This window comes from Callionymus lyra, chromosome 3 (assembly GCF_982586985.1).
Source record: "Callionymus lyra chromosome 3, fCalLyr1.hap1.1, whole genome shotgun sequence".
Classification (NCBI taxonomy): domain Eukaryota; kingdom Metazoa; phylum Chordata; class Actinopteri; order Syngnathiformes; family Callionymidae; genus Callionymus; species Callionymus lyra.
Genome location: NC_141820.1, coordinates 4,044,980 through 4,060,166, shown reverse-complemented (window position 1 = coordinate 4,060,166; position 15,187 = coordinate 4,044,980).

Here is a 15,187-nt window from a genome sequence, read left to right as displayed (position 1 = left end):
CCGGCGTCGGAACTGAAGTTTGTACCCGTTGGTCAAGGTGGAGAGCACCCAAGGGTCCCTAGTGGAAGTAGCCCAGTAGCTGAGCTGCTGCTGGGAAAAACAGCCGACGGCCGACCCCAATGCCTCAGTGCCGGGTCCCCCGGCCTCGAAAGGCTCTGGTGGTACGACGGACAGTATGTGAGGCCTGAGGTTGCCCAGAGGGCAGCCGCTCAGGGGCTCGAAAAATCTGTTCCGCCTGCTGAGCAGGCTGTGGACGTGGGCGCTGAGACCTGAGGTAGCCTCTGGGGTAAGCCTGTGGATGAGAGCTGCGCTGGGGGGGAGCTGAAGAACTCCTAGGTCTGCCCGGAGGAGGCACACTCCTGCGAAGCCCGGACAGCTGCTGTTGAGTTTGTCTGGCTTGGTCAGTTCGCTCAAGTGCCTCTAGCGCTGCAGGTCCAAAAGTTCCCCCGGTTCCACTGGAACACTGCGGAGGTTTCTCCTGCATGCCTCTGTCAGAGGTCATTGTGCCAGCCAAACCTGGCGGCGAGCCTGGACGAGAGTGGACATCAACCGCCCCAGCTTTCTAGACATCAGCGCGAATGCCTGCAGGGAAGCGTCACTGAAATTATGGACAGAAGCATCCAGCAGAGTGTCCTGTAGGGATGCTGATAAAGCAAGCATCAGGTGGGACATAGAATTACCTATGCGTCCCATGCGTGCCGCTGAGTCATAGGCTTTGGAGAGCAGGTCATCCGTCACCCGACACTGGGGACGAGGACACCTCGCATCCGTACTCAGAGCCTCATCAGGTGAGACAATTAACACAGCTATTGTCGGCTCAACCGCTGGTATGCGGCCCAAGCCAAACTTGGGTGCGTCCTGCATGGCTGCCAGGGTCCAGCCGTCTGAAGTTGCACGAGGGAAGGCTCTAGAGTCCCTCCAGCATGCATGCAACTCCCTCAAATATTCATCAGATGGAGGCACAGTAAAGTTGGCGGGAGCTGATCCGCGCCTGAAAAAAGCACTGGCCGGAGCTGGCTAAGCCTGCGGTATATCCAACTGCAGGCGAGCCAGGGCCGTACGAATGATGGCCCCCATTGAGCCGTCTTCAGAACCAACAGTAGAGATGTGCGCCGCGGAGGCGTGGGAGGCTACATGCTCACCCAACTCTCTTTCATCAGTCCCAGACTTGAAGGCCAGGAAGAAGGATCTCATTTGATTAACCTCCTCCGTTAATTGGTCCACCTCGGAAGCAAGTCCGGACTCTTTAACCTTCTTCCTAGAAGTGGGGCCTCTAGTCTCAGCAGCCTGCCGTTTAGATCGGCGGGATTGAGCTGGAGTCTGCCGCAGGGCTGAGGTCAACTGCTCAGGCAACGAAACGAGGCCCAACAGTTGTTCCACCTCAGCAAGTCTGGCAGCCCTTACTCCCCGGGGCATGAAGCTGCAGTTCATACAGGGATCTTCTGAAAGACCTTCCCTCAGATGCTCGAGACCAAGGCATGAGGGACACATATCATGGCCATCTTCAGGCTGCAGAGAAGCCATACAGACTGAGCAAGAGTGGCCGCCAAGCATGTTAGTAATGAGCGGAAGGCCACACAGAGAAAAAACAACAAACGCTGGGAGCGGGAGCGAAAACAAAGCCTTCACCAACGAGTGTTACACATATGAGATATAGTAGCTCAAACGCTGGCAGCGGGAGCGAAAACACAGCCTTCACCAACGAGTGTTACACATATGAGATAGAAGTAGCACAAATGCAGGGAGAGGGAGCGAATACGCTGTCGTCACCAACAAATATAAAAAATAATCCACTTTAGTAGCTGAAAATCAGCAGTACAAATGTCAAGAGAGGGAGCGAAAACACTGCCGGCACCAAAAGAAATCAAAATACAACCAAAAGCGAGTACAACAGGTTGTACTGATGTATAAATATTTAGTGTACAATGTTGAGAGAGGGAGCGAATACATTGCCGTCACCAAAGAAAATCAAAATACAACCAAAGCGAGTACAAAAGGTTGTACTGATATTCACAATAGATACGGTATATAAATATTTAGTGTACAAAGCCGGGAGAGGGAGCGAATACACTTCGGTCACCAAAATAAATCAAAATACAAACAGCGAGTACAACAGGTTGTACTGATATTCAATGATATATAAATATAGAATACAATGTCGGGAGAGGGAGCGAATACACTTCCGTCACCAAAATAAATCAAAATACAAACAGCGAGTACAACAGGTTGTACTGATATTCAATGATATATAAATATCGAGTACAATGACGGGAGAGGGAGCAAATACACTTCCGTCACCAAAATAAATCAAAATACAACCAAAAGCGAGTACAACACGTTGTACTGATATTCAATGATATATAAATATAGAGTACAATGTCGGGAGAGGGAGCGAACACACTCCCGTCACCGAAAGAAATCAAAATACAACCAAAAGCGAGTACAACAGGTTATACTGATATTCAGTGATATAAGAAAGTTGCTACTTAGCCAAACGATGACGATCCCCGGAAGTGTCCACGGCTCACCGCTACAACTTCTCCGCGTCAAAGTTCGTTGCAGTCTCTGGAGGGCGAAAGTTTCGCAGCTCCGACAGAAGTCGGGAGGTTACCAGCAACGAAAGTACTAGCCCTTGAGCTAGCTCGGTGACATGCTACCTGCGCAGCGAGAAGATGAAAAGGAACAGATCCTCGGATGTCACCGGAAGATATACCCTATCCGGGGTCATCAGGTGACTTTGTTGGTATTGAACTCGAACAGCGCATGCGCGAGATGGATACATTCAGTGCTTGAAGCACCGGCTCTGGCGGTCAGTAGGGATGAAATAGAACACTGGCCACCACAGACTGGTAGAACATGCAGAGCAGTTTCCTGCAGATTTAAAATGAACGGAGCCTCCTCAGAAAGTACAGTCTACTCTGAACTTTCTTATACACATGGTCTGTGTCAGTTTACTGTCCAGCAACACACCGAGGTACAACTTGTCGCCTTTTATGGACACTGGACATGGCTTTGTCCTGGACCTCCCAAAGTCCAGCTCCTTGGTCTTTGAGGTGTTCAGCTGCAAGTGGTTCCTCTCACTCCAGTCCACAAAGTCCAACACGTCCTCACACCCAAGGCGTCATACCGTCCTACGCCGTGCAATTTCCCCCTGGCGTCCCTAAGGTGATGTTACAGGGGGGACAAAAACGTCGGTTTTAGCCTACCCGGGTCACCCAGTAATATACAGAGCACTCCCCGACGTCGGATTCAAACGACCTGGGTTACATTTCAGGCGTCGCCTAACTCATCGTTGCCATGGTAACGTGACGTGACGTGTCGCTGTTGTCATTTGGCTACCGTAATTCTAAAACTATGAAGCGCACTTGAAATGTTTAATGTCAACAGTGCGATTCTACCCCCGATTGTGCTTAACGACCTCGATCCACTTTGAGGTCATACAAGATGGCTATAATTTGGTAAAAAATGCTTAATTTTAATTTTTTGAAGCTTGGATTGTTCACGCATCGCGGAAGTCAAGAGGCTCTCACGGAATAATACATGCTTTTTTGTTTAAAAGCGCCATGGAATACAATTGTAGATGTGTGCTTGTATAAAGACCGAGTTAAGTTTTGTATTTTGCTAAAATACAGCTAAAAAGTTTTCAAACTGCCGCACACGCAACTTCCGCCAAACCCCCGGATGATGACGTCAGACTTGTTGTTACTCGTCCCAGAGCATGCGTCTTTGCCCTCAGGTTTGTGCAATAACTTGACGGAACCAGGTGCGCGTCACTCGTCTATTAAGGTAAGATATAATTATTGCTTTAAGTCGACTCAGAAATAAGGTTTCATTGCGTGTAATGTAACTTTCTGTGGTGCGTTCACACGAGAGCTAGTTCGCTAAAACTTAGCTTTTTAAATTATAATGTAACTCACACACGTATTTTGTTTGTTATTTTGAAAGGACGAAAATATATTAATAACCCAATAAAAAGTTTGCTATATTGGTAGGTCATGATAGGCGATTTATTTTATTAATATTCAAGATATTGATTTCATTTATCACTTCCGCATATTAATACAGATAACATATTTATCGTATTTAATTATATAAGTATACGTTTATTTGAACCCTTTTGGATGAGGGATTTGATCTGTTGTAGTTTTCTTTAAATTAATAAATATATTAAATAATAATGAAAAGTATTTTAAATTCCAGCATAAAGAGGTAAACCAGATGGAAACACCATCAAACAATGGATGAAGGAACATGGAGAGCTTATCTCTGAATGATCAAGTATACTTGCTTGTATTTATTGATTTATTATATTTAAAAGGGAGCACTAGTATGTTTTAGTTTTGTTTTTCCATGGAAGTGACCTGCAAGAACTGCCCAGAACTCCAGACCTGCTTGACATGAAACCTTTCTCTCTGTGGTTCCTGCCAAATGATTTCAAATGTGAGGTAAGTGAGTAAGTAATATTTGTAACATAGTGAACACAAACTTGTAAACCTACAGCACATCCCATCATGGAAATAATCTAAAATGCAATTCTATGTTCTTTTCTAGGTGAGATGGAGTGCTGCATATCAGGTGCTGGACTAACCATCGGAGGTGGAAGGGGTCATGGACATGTCAAAAGCAGGTGAGATGGTTACATCATACACACTTTGGTCATTAAAATAGTCATGTTTGGTAATAATGATAAATACATTTATGTGGCAGGACGCACTGACATGCTGACGCTTATGGCCAAGGTTTTCTGTCTTCTGTTGTTGGAAACACTTGGTCGTGCCTGTCAAGGTGGTAGGTACCAGACTGAAGAGTCTTTTTCAATAGATTTTACACTTCAAATGATCAGAATCATACGACTTCATTAATACAATGTTTTCCAGGTTCTGTTGACTTTCGGACAAAGAGGATTCAACGTTGTTATGGCAGTAAGGAGACGGCAGGAAGTGAAAGATTCTTGAGAAGGAGATGAACCACCTCTGGAAGTCTCTGTCAAGTCGTTGTGATTCCCTGAAAGAGTTGTCTCGCATGGCAGCGTCACAGCAAGGTAAGAGTTTATTTAGCAAGTGAAGAACAGAAATAGTCCAACTACAGCTGATCATTCTTATTGTCTTATTCTTTTAAGATGCACCATGGGCTTGACTGGTGAGGCTTTGAAGGATCTTCAGAGCATTTTAGGAACAGGAGCAAGTCAGCACTCGAACCGTGACTCAGACCAGAACCTACTACACACAAGTCTTCGCTGAGGACGAGACCATCAACGTCGTGCAGATTGACTCTGATGGTTACTCGTGACATTTGTGACGATCTGTGAACAATTGTTTGATATGAAACCTGTAATAAAGCACAATTTGATATCATTTTGAATAACGTCCCATAGTAGTCATCATCAGTGCAGGTAATGTGTTGTGAAAATGACTATTGGTGATTTAGAAGTTGTAAAAAGCTCTCTGTTTACCCTAGTTTGAGATCGACATAGAGTTCAACATGAACAATATTCAGGCAAAGCAGACATCATATGTTAATGAATCATAAATGAATGAATGCTTTATTTCAAACATGTTACATAAGAAACTAAACTTAAGACAAACAAACAAAACCAATGACATTAGTCAAACAATAATTATAGTCAAAACAATAATATTAACCCAATATGTCCAAAGTAAGAAGGATAAAGCATAAGCTCGTCTATACCTACCCCTTCACTACTCAATTATTAACCATCAACACCCAAAGTACATCAACAAAATACAAACATAAACAAACAAACATGCAGCAAAACACAGTGGCGATATTTAAGATAAATAGAGATAAACCACTGCTTTCTTGAAATCACCACACTTGCAATAACTTTCATAATTTTGTCATTCCATGTGATATGGGTAAGCAGTAAAAATTGATGTAATTCATCAATAATCATCATTGTTTAAAATAGCAACTGAAGAGCTATTTGTAAATTAGACTCAAACTATGAAATAGAAGACAGCACGTCTAAAAGCTTTGTGAGACCCACAGTACATGTTTGAACTTTAAAATATGCATATTTATGTTATTGATAGGTGACTCAGGACTGCTGTTATACTATCAGAAAACTACACACACCAACATGATTCATTTGTTTGTTGTTTGTTGTTTGTTTGCTACATCAAAGGGTTAATTCTCTAACTTCAAGAGGCATGAAGGCCCTTGTAAAGCGGATATTTATATGACACATTCAGATGGTCTCCTACTATCATGTGAGAAGTTTGGTGTCAATGAGTCCAAAAATGAGGGAGATGTTGTCATTCTTCTGTCAAGATGGTCTCTGAGTGTAACAGAATGACCAGACCTGATCCTTCAGGAATGAACTCAGGCAACTTTTTTTCTACTCAGACCTCAGAGCTGATATTTGGATATGTTATTCTAGACTCCATTCTGAGTTGAGCTGTGGTGGTTTGATGTTGCTATGAACTTCCTGTGCCCCATGGTATCATGGGAAACTTGGAGAAATCTGGACTTTGATTGACCATTGTTAATTTAAATGATCTGAAACTTTTAGAGGTTCTTCATGTTCCATTTGTACACATATATTTTCAAGGGTGTTTCTCTAGGTGCTTCCTGAAGCTACTTCCGGTTTGGGAGGGGTTATCATTATGGTTCTACCAGCATATGATTTTACAGGTGTCAGAGGTCACGCAGACCAAGTTTCATATGGCTGAGGGTCACAGAGGTCACATAAGAGCAAAAGAGCGACAGTCATGAAAAACACGTTTTTGGCCCCGGTTCATTCCCAGCGGCCCCTGGGGGTCTGAAAATGAGCATGATAGTTCACACTAGCCTCAATATCAACCCTCTGTTAATTAATGTACATGTTATTGATTACTAATGTATGATTATGTTTGTACTTATGCAATACATATTATTGATTACGTGTGATTATAGATGTAATTATTCCAATAGTATTAAAATTGTAACTTTTGACACTGGATAAGCTATTAACTCCAATATGAATATTGTACATGAGTTGCTTTTTATCAACCTGTCATAATAAAAGATATGTCCCATATCGAATCCTCTTTGTCTGAAAGTCAACAGAATCGGAAAACATTGTGTATGAAGTTGTATGATTCTGATCATTTGAAGTGTAAAATCTATTGAAAAAGACTCTTCAGTTGGTACCTACCACCTTGACGGGCACGACCAAGTGTTTCCAACAACAGAAGCCAGAAAACCTTGACCATAAGCGTTAGCATGTCAGTGCGTCCTGCCACAGAAATGTATTGATCATTATTACCAAACACGACTAATTTAAAGACCAAAGTGTGTATGATGTAACCATCTCACCTGCTTTTGACATGTGTTGACCCCTTCCACCTCCGATGGTTAGTCCAGCACCTGATATGCACTCCATCTCACCTAGAAAAGAGAGAGAACTCGGGATTTGATGACGTGGTGAAGATCCTGGATCAGCAGCAGCTCTAGAGGTGGAGCCCTGGGGCTCCGGGAGAGAAATAAAAAGGTGTGGGTTTGGGACAAATGTATACAATACACAGGTATACAGACTCCGGTGACGGGTGAAGATATAGAGGGGAGAGGGGAGGGGAGGGGTTGAAATGTTAGAGTGTGGTTTTGTGTGTGTGTGTGTGGTTTTGTGTGTGTGTGTGTGTGTGTGTGTGTGTGTGTGTGTGTGTGTGTGTGTGTGTGTGTGTGTGTGGTTGTGTGGGTGAGTGTGGTTGTGTGTATGAAAAGAGTGCAAGTAGAGACCCAGGGGCACCAACCACCCAACCCTGCATGGTGGGCAGGCAGAACCCAGTGACACCAAGAAGCCACCACACCACCAGCCAGGCCAGAGGGCACATACCTAGCACAGCAGGATCCAGACATGGAGGCCCAAGCCGCGGCAGGAACCCGCGGGAGACCAGGACCCGGCAGGCGAGATAACCACCAGAGCCAAGCCCGACCCCAAACACCAGCGAGAAAGCGGACCACCACCGTGGGGGCCCCGGCGGCGCGAGAGGGCAAGCACAGGCGAGGACGACCGAGGAAGCAAAGAGGGGGAGGCACCAGGCGCAGGCACGGAGGCAGAGGGGCCAAGGGCCCGCCCTCCAAGGGACAGCCAGGAAAACCAGTCAGGGGATAGAGCTCCGGGGCCAGGCCGGGCCACGGAAGACCCCCAGATCGTCAGGCCACCACCAAGTCCATAGCAGGGGACCGCGAGAAGACAAGCCAAAGAGATAGGGATCCACCACAGCAGCGGCAGCGGAGCCCCCCCCAATACCCTGTGAACACGGCCAGTAGCCGGGTCGAGCGCCACCGCATGAGCCCAGGGGAACAATGGCCAAGCACCGGCTCAGGTCCTCCGGTGAGAGTCCCCCGGGTCACAGGGGGGCCACGGTTGTGTGGGCAGGGATCCCATTAAATTTTATTAGTTTGTTGGCAGGGCGGGGGTAATGGGGCTGCAGCCGTCCGGGAACGGCCCCCAATCTTCAAACTGTAGAACGTCCCCAACAGCCACAGCCCACCTCCTCCATGTCATGAGGGAAGTTGGGGGGCCAGCAGTATTACATGGGCGGTCAACGGTCTCTAAGGTGCAAAGGCCCCGCCCATCACACGTACTGACCCCCAGCCCCCGCCCCCACCCACCATGCAGCACCCAGAGGGACAGCATTACTTGCATGGGCGGTACATGGTCTCTACGGTAACATGGGTCCGCCCAATGCCTCCGCCGTCCCCCTAACATGTCCCTGCCCAGTGTGGCCCCCCCCACCCGGGAAGCCCCCGAAAGACCGACCAACCCGGCCACGCACCCCCAGGACCAAGGGCGACAGACTCCCCCACCACAGCACATGCCACACAGGGCAAGTAGAGGACCACAGCCACCGCTGCAGCAGACACCCACCCCAAGACAGGCCCCCACAGCCCCCCACCACAGACCAGGTGAAGCCATTGGGGCCGGAGGGCCATCCAGAACACCCGGCCAGCTCCAGCCCCACCCCTAACGGTTCACCCGCCAACCCCGTCAGCCGGACCAGCAACCCCCCCGCCCCAGCACCGCCCCCAACGCAACCCCCCCCCCGCACACCACCAAAGACCCCCCGGAAGCGGGCCACCCCCACGCCGGCACACGGGGCCATCGCGGCACCAGCGGTCACCACCACCAGGCCCAAGGCCCCACAGGTCCACCCTCACACCCGAATCGGCCAAGCCAGAACGGCCCCGGCGAGGCCAGAGGCAAGCATGACCCCCAGCGCCACCGACGGTCCTAAGAGTTTGTGTTCACTATGTTACAAATATTACTCACTTACTTCACATTTGAAATCATTTGTCAGGAACCACAGAGAGAAAGGTTTCATGTCAAGCAGTCTGGAGTTCTGGGCAGTTCTTGCATGTCACTTCCATGCAAAAACAAAACAAAAACATACTAGTGCTCCCTTTTAAATATAATAAATCAATAAATACAAGTAAGTATACTTGATCATTCAGAGATAAGCTCTCAATGTTTCCTTCATCCATTGTTTGATGGTGTTTCCATCTGGTTTACCTCCTTAAGCTGGAATTTAAAATACTTTTCATTAATATTATATATATATTCTTTCATTTAAAGAAAACAACAGATCAAATCCCTCATCCAAAAGTGTTAAAATAAACGTATACTTATATACTTAAATACGATAAATATGTTATCTGTATTAATATGCGGAAGTGATAAATGAAATCAATATCTTGAATATTAATAAAATAAATCGCCTACCATGAGCTGCCAATATAGCAAACTTTTTATTGGAATATAAATATATTTTCCTCCTTTCAAACAAAATACGTGTGTGAGTTACATTATAATTTAAAAAGCTAAGTTTTAGCGAACTAGCTCTCGTGTGAACGCACCACAGAAAGTTACATGAAACGCAATGAGTCTTAAAGCAATAATTATATCTTACCTCAATAGACGAGTGACGCGCACCTGGTTCCGTCAAGTTACTGCACAAACGTGAGCACAAAATGCTATCGATCTTTGTCAACAAGTGTGACGTCAATATCCGGAGGTTTGGCGGAAGTGGCGTGTGCGGCAGTTTGAAAACTTTTTAGCTGACGCTAAATTTAAACTAAACTTAACTCGGTCTTTATACCAGCACATCTACAATTGTATTCCATGGCGCTTTTAAACAAACAAGCACAATATCTCATTTTATTCCTGTGGTGTGACGGCTCTACATTCCTGCACGATCAGTTTATTAACGTGCGTGACGTCACCTCTGCAGGATCGCGATTACTGTTGACAAACGTCACGTAGACGCTCATAATCGCAGCTAAATAAGCATATGTCCATAAACGCAATCTCAATGAAAGGTTCTATTTTCATAGAAAAGCGCACCGGATTATAAATAGGATCAAGCGAAATAGCACATCCAGACTTTATTTTACTCATTCATAAAACAATGTCAAAATTATGGAGTTGAAACACCTAAAGATATACAATATAGTCACTTTTACAGGACCTTTTAAGCATGTATTAATCCATGAGAGCCTCTTGACTTCACGCGATGCGTGAACAATCCAAGCTTCAAAAAATTAAAATTAAGCATTTTTTACCGATTTATGTTCATCTCTTGAAGTGGTTCGAGGTCGTTAAGCACAATCGGGGGTAGAATCGCACTGTTGACATTAAACATTTCAAGTGCGCTTCATAGTTCTAGAATTACGGTAGCCAAATGACAACAGCGACACGTCACGTCACCATGGCAACGATGAGTTAGGCGACGCCTCAATTGTAACCCGGGTCGTTTGAATCCGACGTCGGGGAATGCTCTGTATATTACTGGGTGACCCGGGTAGACGAAAACCGACGTTTTTGTCCCCCCTGTAACGTTACCTTAGGGACGCCAGGGGGACATTGCACGGCGTAGGACGGTATGACGCCTTGGGTATGAGGACGTGTTGGCGGGGCACCACTCCGACAACCAGCGATTAAATGATGAATAGCGAGTAAACATATCATCATTGGCCATATTGGGAAGGGGTCCAGAGAACACTACGGAGTCCGACATTGTTCGTGCGAATGCACACACCGACTGAACGTTAACCTTGGTGACCTCCGAGCGACGTAATCGGATGTCGTTGCTGCCGACATTAATAATCATCTTACTGTATTTATGTTTAGCTTTAGCCAGCAGCTTCAAGTTTGATTCAATGTCGCCCGCTCTGGCCCCAGGACTACTCTTGCTGGCTTTGCTAGTTTAACGTTCCGAAGTATGGAATCGCCTATGAACAGAGCAGGTTCCTCGACTGGTGACTTGTCGAGTGGAGAAAATCTGTTGGAAACGCTAAGGGGTTGGTGGTGCTCCGTTGACTTTGGCCGGGAACTATTCCTCCCACGAACAGTCACCCACCAACCCTGGTTTCCCGGCTGCTCGGGAATTGCTGGAGGACTACCTGCTAGGCTATGTGGCTGTGCACTGTCTACCTGACACTGGCTAGCTAGCGGTTTAGCATCGACAGCGCACAACCGGCTCTCTAGTTCAACAAGCTTCACCTCCAATCTAGCTAACAGGCTACACTTCACACAACTACTGCTATCTCTAAAGGAGGTCGAAGCGTAACTAAACATCTGACACACCGAGCAGGAAAGAACAAAGGAGGGAGAGGGAGAAGGAGGAGACATACTGAGAGGAAAGTTTGACGAATGCGCTCACCGGGAAGTTTTTCAAACTTGTCCTCGGCCCGATTCGACTCCGGAGGATGTTGGTCCAAAAATAAATGTAGATGTTCACGGATGCTCCAGTAATAAGGCGATCAAAAAGAGAAACGATTGTTCTGCTTCGAGCGAGAGAGACGCTACACGGTGCTCCACTACGATACGACAGGTGATACCCGTGTTCATGTGAGGTCAGACGGGTAGATGTTAGGTCAGACAGGTACATATGAGGTCAGACTTGTACAGGTGAGGTCAGACAGGTAGATATGAGGTCAGAAGGGTAGAGGTGAGGTCAGACGGGTAGATGTGAGGTCAGAAAGGTAGAAATGAGGTCACACTGGTACAGGTGAGGTCAGATAGGTAGATATGAGGTCAGAAGGGTAGATGTGAGGTCAGACGGGTAGATGTGAGGTCGGACGGGTAGATGTGAGGTCAGACAGGTAGATGTGAGGTCAGACAGGTAGATGTGAGCTCAGACAGGTAGATATGTGTGCGTGGAACCATAAGTAGATTCTGATCCACAGACCTCAGAGCCCGAGCTGGGGTGTAAGGCTGGATCAGATCAGTGATGTAAGGAGGAGCCTGACCATGAATAGCTCTGAAAGTAAGAACCAGAATTTTAAAGTTGATCCTGAAAGAAACTGGAAGCCAGTGAAGAGTTTTAAGGATCGGAGAAATGTGAGTTATCCTACTTGAGCGGCTCAGAATTCTCGCTGCAGAGTTCTGAATCAACTGCAGACGAGACGATCCTTCTTGTTAGGACATGAAAACAAACTGTTACAATAGTCCAGACGAGAAGAAACAAACGCATGGATTATAAGATCCAGATCATGTTGTGACAACATTTTCCTAAGTTTAGAGATTTTTCTCAGTTGAAGGAAACCGTTCCTGGTCAGTTTTCTGCAGTGTTGAACAAGAGACATGTCTTTATCAAATACAACACCCAGGTTTCTCAGGCTCAGTTTGACAGACTGACCTAAGTCACCCAAGTACTGACTCAACCCTGGAATCTTATCATCAGGAGCAATCACCAGAGTTTCAGTTTTGTCCACATTTAGCTGTAAAGTGTTTTCACTCAGCCATTGTTTGATTTCTAGCAAACAATTGACTAAGCTGTTCAGCCTTTGGGGCTCAGTTGGGTCAAAAGAGCAGTAGAGCTGGATGTCATCAGCAAAAATGTGATAAGAAACATCTGGAAATCTCTGAATGATTTTACCAAGGGGAATCAAGTACAGCAAAAACAATAAAGGACCCAGAACAGAACCTTGAGGGACTCCACACAACAGATCTGCCGATTCAGACCTCATTTGATTGGCAGATACACTAAAACTGCGCCCAGAAAGGTAAGATGAGAACCATTCTAACACAGACCCAGACAGTCCCACTTCATCCCTTAGTCTTCTCAGCAGGATCTGGTGATCAACTGTGTCAAAGGCTGACGACAGATCTAAGAGAACCAGAACAGTGAATTTACCAGAGTCAGCCGACACCATGATGTCACTGGACACTTTCAATAAAGCTGTCTCCTTAGAATGATGTTTACGGAAGCCCGACTGAAACTTCTCATGGATGTCGCTCTGATCCAGGAACAAAGACAGCTGCTCAGACACCACCTTCTCCAAGATCTTGGACAAGAAAGGGAGCTTAGAAATAGGCCTGAAATTACTGAGGTCAGTTGGGTCTAAGCCTGGTTTTTTGAGCAGAGGCTCCACAATGGCATGTTTAAATGCATTGGGAAAAACCCCTGTGGAAAGGGAGAGGTTTACCATATTGGTAACCCAGGGGCCAATTACATCAAATACTTTGATAAAAAGCCTACAAGGAAGGACGTCATCTGAGCAAGAGGAGGGTTTCATCTTGTTCACTAGTGCCGAAATATCACCCAAAGATACAGCAGTGAAGGATGACCAAGAGGAGGAGATGGGCTCAAAGACAGTAGGGGTTCCCAACAAAGGGGGAGAGATTTTCTCTTTGATCAATTTAATTTTGTCAATGAAAAATCTCAACAATGCATTGCTGTCAGCTTCACAGAAGACCGGCGTGATTTGAGGAGCAGGAGACACGAGAGAATTAATCGTGTCAAACAAAACTTTGGGGTTTTTCCTATTTGCTGCTACCAGTTTTCTGATGTAATCAGATCTAGCAGTTTCTACCATCTCATTGTAAGAAGTCAACAGATCCCTGAGGTGAAGTCTGTGCACCTCAAGTTTAGTGGACTTCCAGAGACGCTCAGTCTTTCGACAAAGTCTTTCAGACTCAGGAGATCTTCATTTGTCCAAGGGCACCGTTTTTTCTGAATTTTCAAGTTCGATTTAACAGGTGCCACTTGATCCAGTATTTCAACACAATGATCAGTGTAACAGTTAATCAAACTGTCCACATCTGGACAGTCATCAAAGGAAAGATGGTCAAACATAGCAGAAAAACTGTCTGCAGTATCGGCTGAGATGACACGCCTCTGAGACCTAACTTTCAAAGGCTTAGGTTCAGGGATGAAGTCCAGGTTGAACAAGACAAGAGAATGATCACTCAGATGGACATCATGTACAGATACATTAGAATTGTTCAGGCCAAGAGTAAAAACTAAGTCTAAAATGTGGCCTTTTTGATGAGTGGGTTCAGAAACATGTTGCTCAAAATTAAAGGCTTCGGTTAAAGTTAAAAGTTCTTTAGCAGAACAAGATGTGACGTCATCAACATGAAGATTAAAGTCTCCAAGAATAAGAACAGATTCCATCTGAATAATGGAAGATAAGAAGTCACTAAAGTCTTTCAAGAACACCGCCGCCAGAGTTGTTCCGAGCGATCGCAATTGCGCGTCTCATCCTGACCTGTACTCCAGCCCGACTCGATCCCTTGTGGAAATCGCCCGGTACTCGAGAGATCAAACGATATTCCACAGAGTCCGAGTCGATGAGAAGCGGAGCCGGAAACACGTTCACCGGACGTTGGTAGCTGTCGCGAGTGAAGTCCTCCATCGACTCTCTGATGTTGAGAAGAGCATCACGATCATAGATCCGAGATGCTTGAGACATATCTTAAGTGATATGAGCATAAAATCCGGACAAGTAGTCGTTAAAACGACTGTTTTTGGCAATTATTGCAGGAGCTTACATTTCAAGCAGCCGATCAAAGGCTCACCGGAAGCGGAAGTGTGAGGTCAGACAGGTAGATGTGAGGTCAGAGAGGTAGATGTGAGGTCAGACGGGTAGATGTGAGGTCAGAGAGGTAGATGTGAGGTCAGACAGGTAGATGTGAGGTCAGACGGGTAGATGTGAGGTCAGACAGGTAGATGTGAGGTCAGACAGGTAGATGTCAGGTCAGACAGGTAGATGTGAGGTCAGACGGGTAGATATGAGGTCAGACAGGTAGATGTGAGGTCAGACGGGTAGATGTGAGGTCAGACGGGTAGATATGAGGTCAGACAGGTAGATGTGAGGTCAGACAGGGAGATATGAGGTCAGACAGGTAGATGTGAGGTCAGAGAGGTGGATGTGAGGTCAGACAGGTAGATGTGAGGTC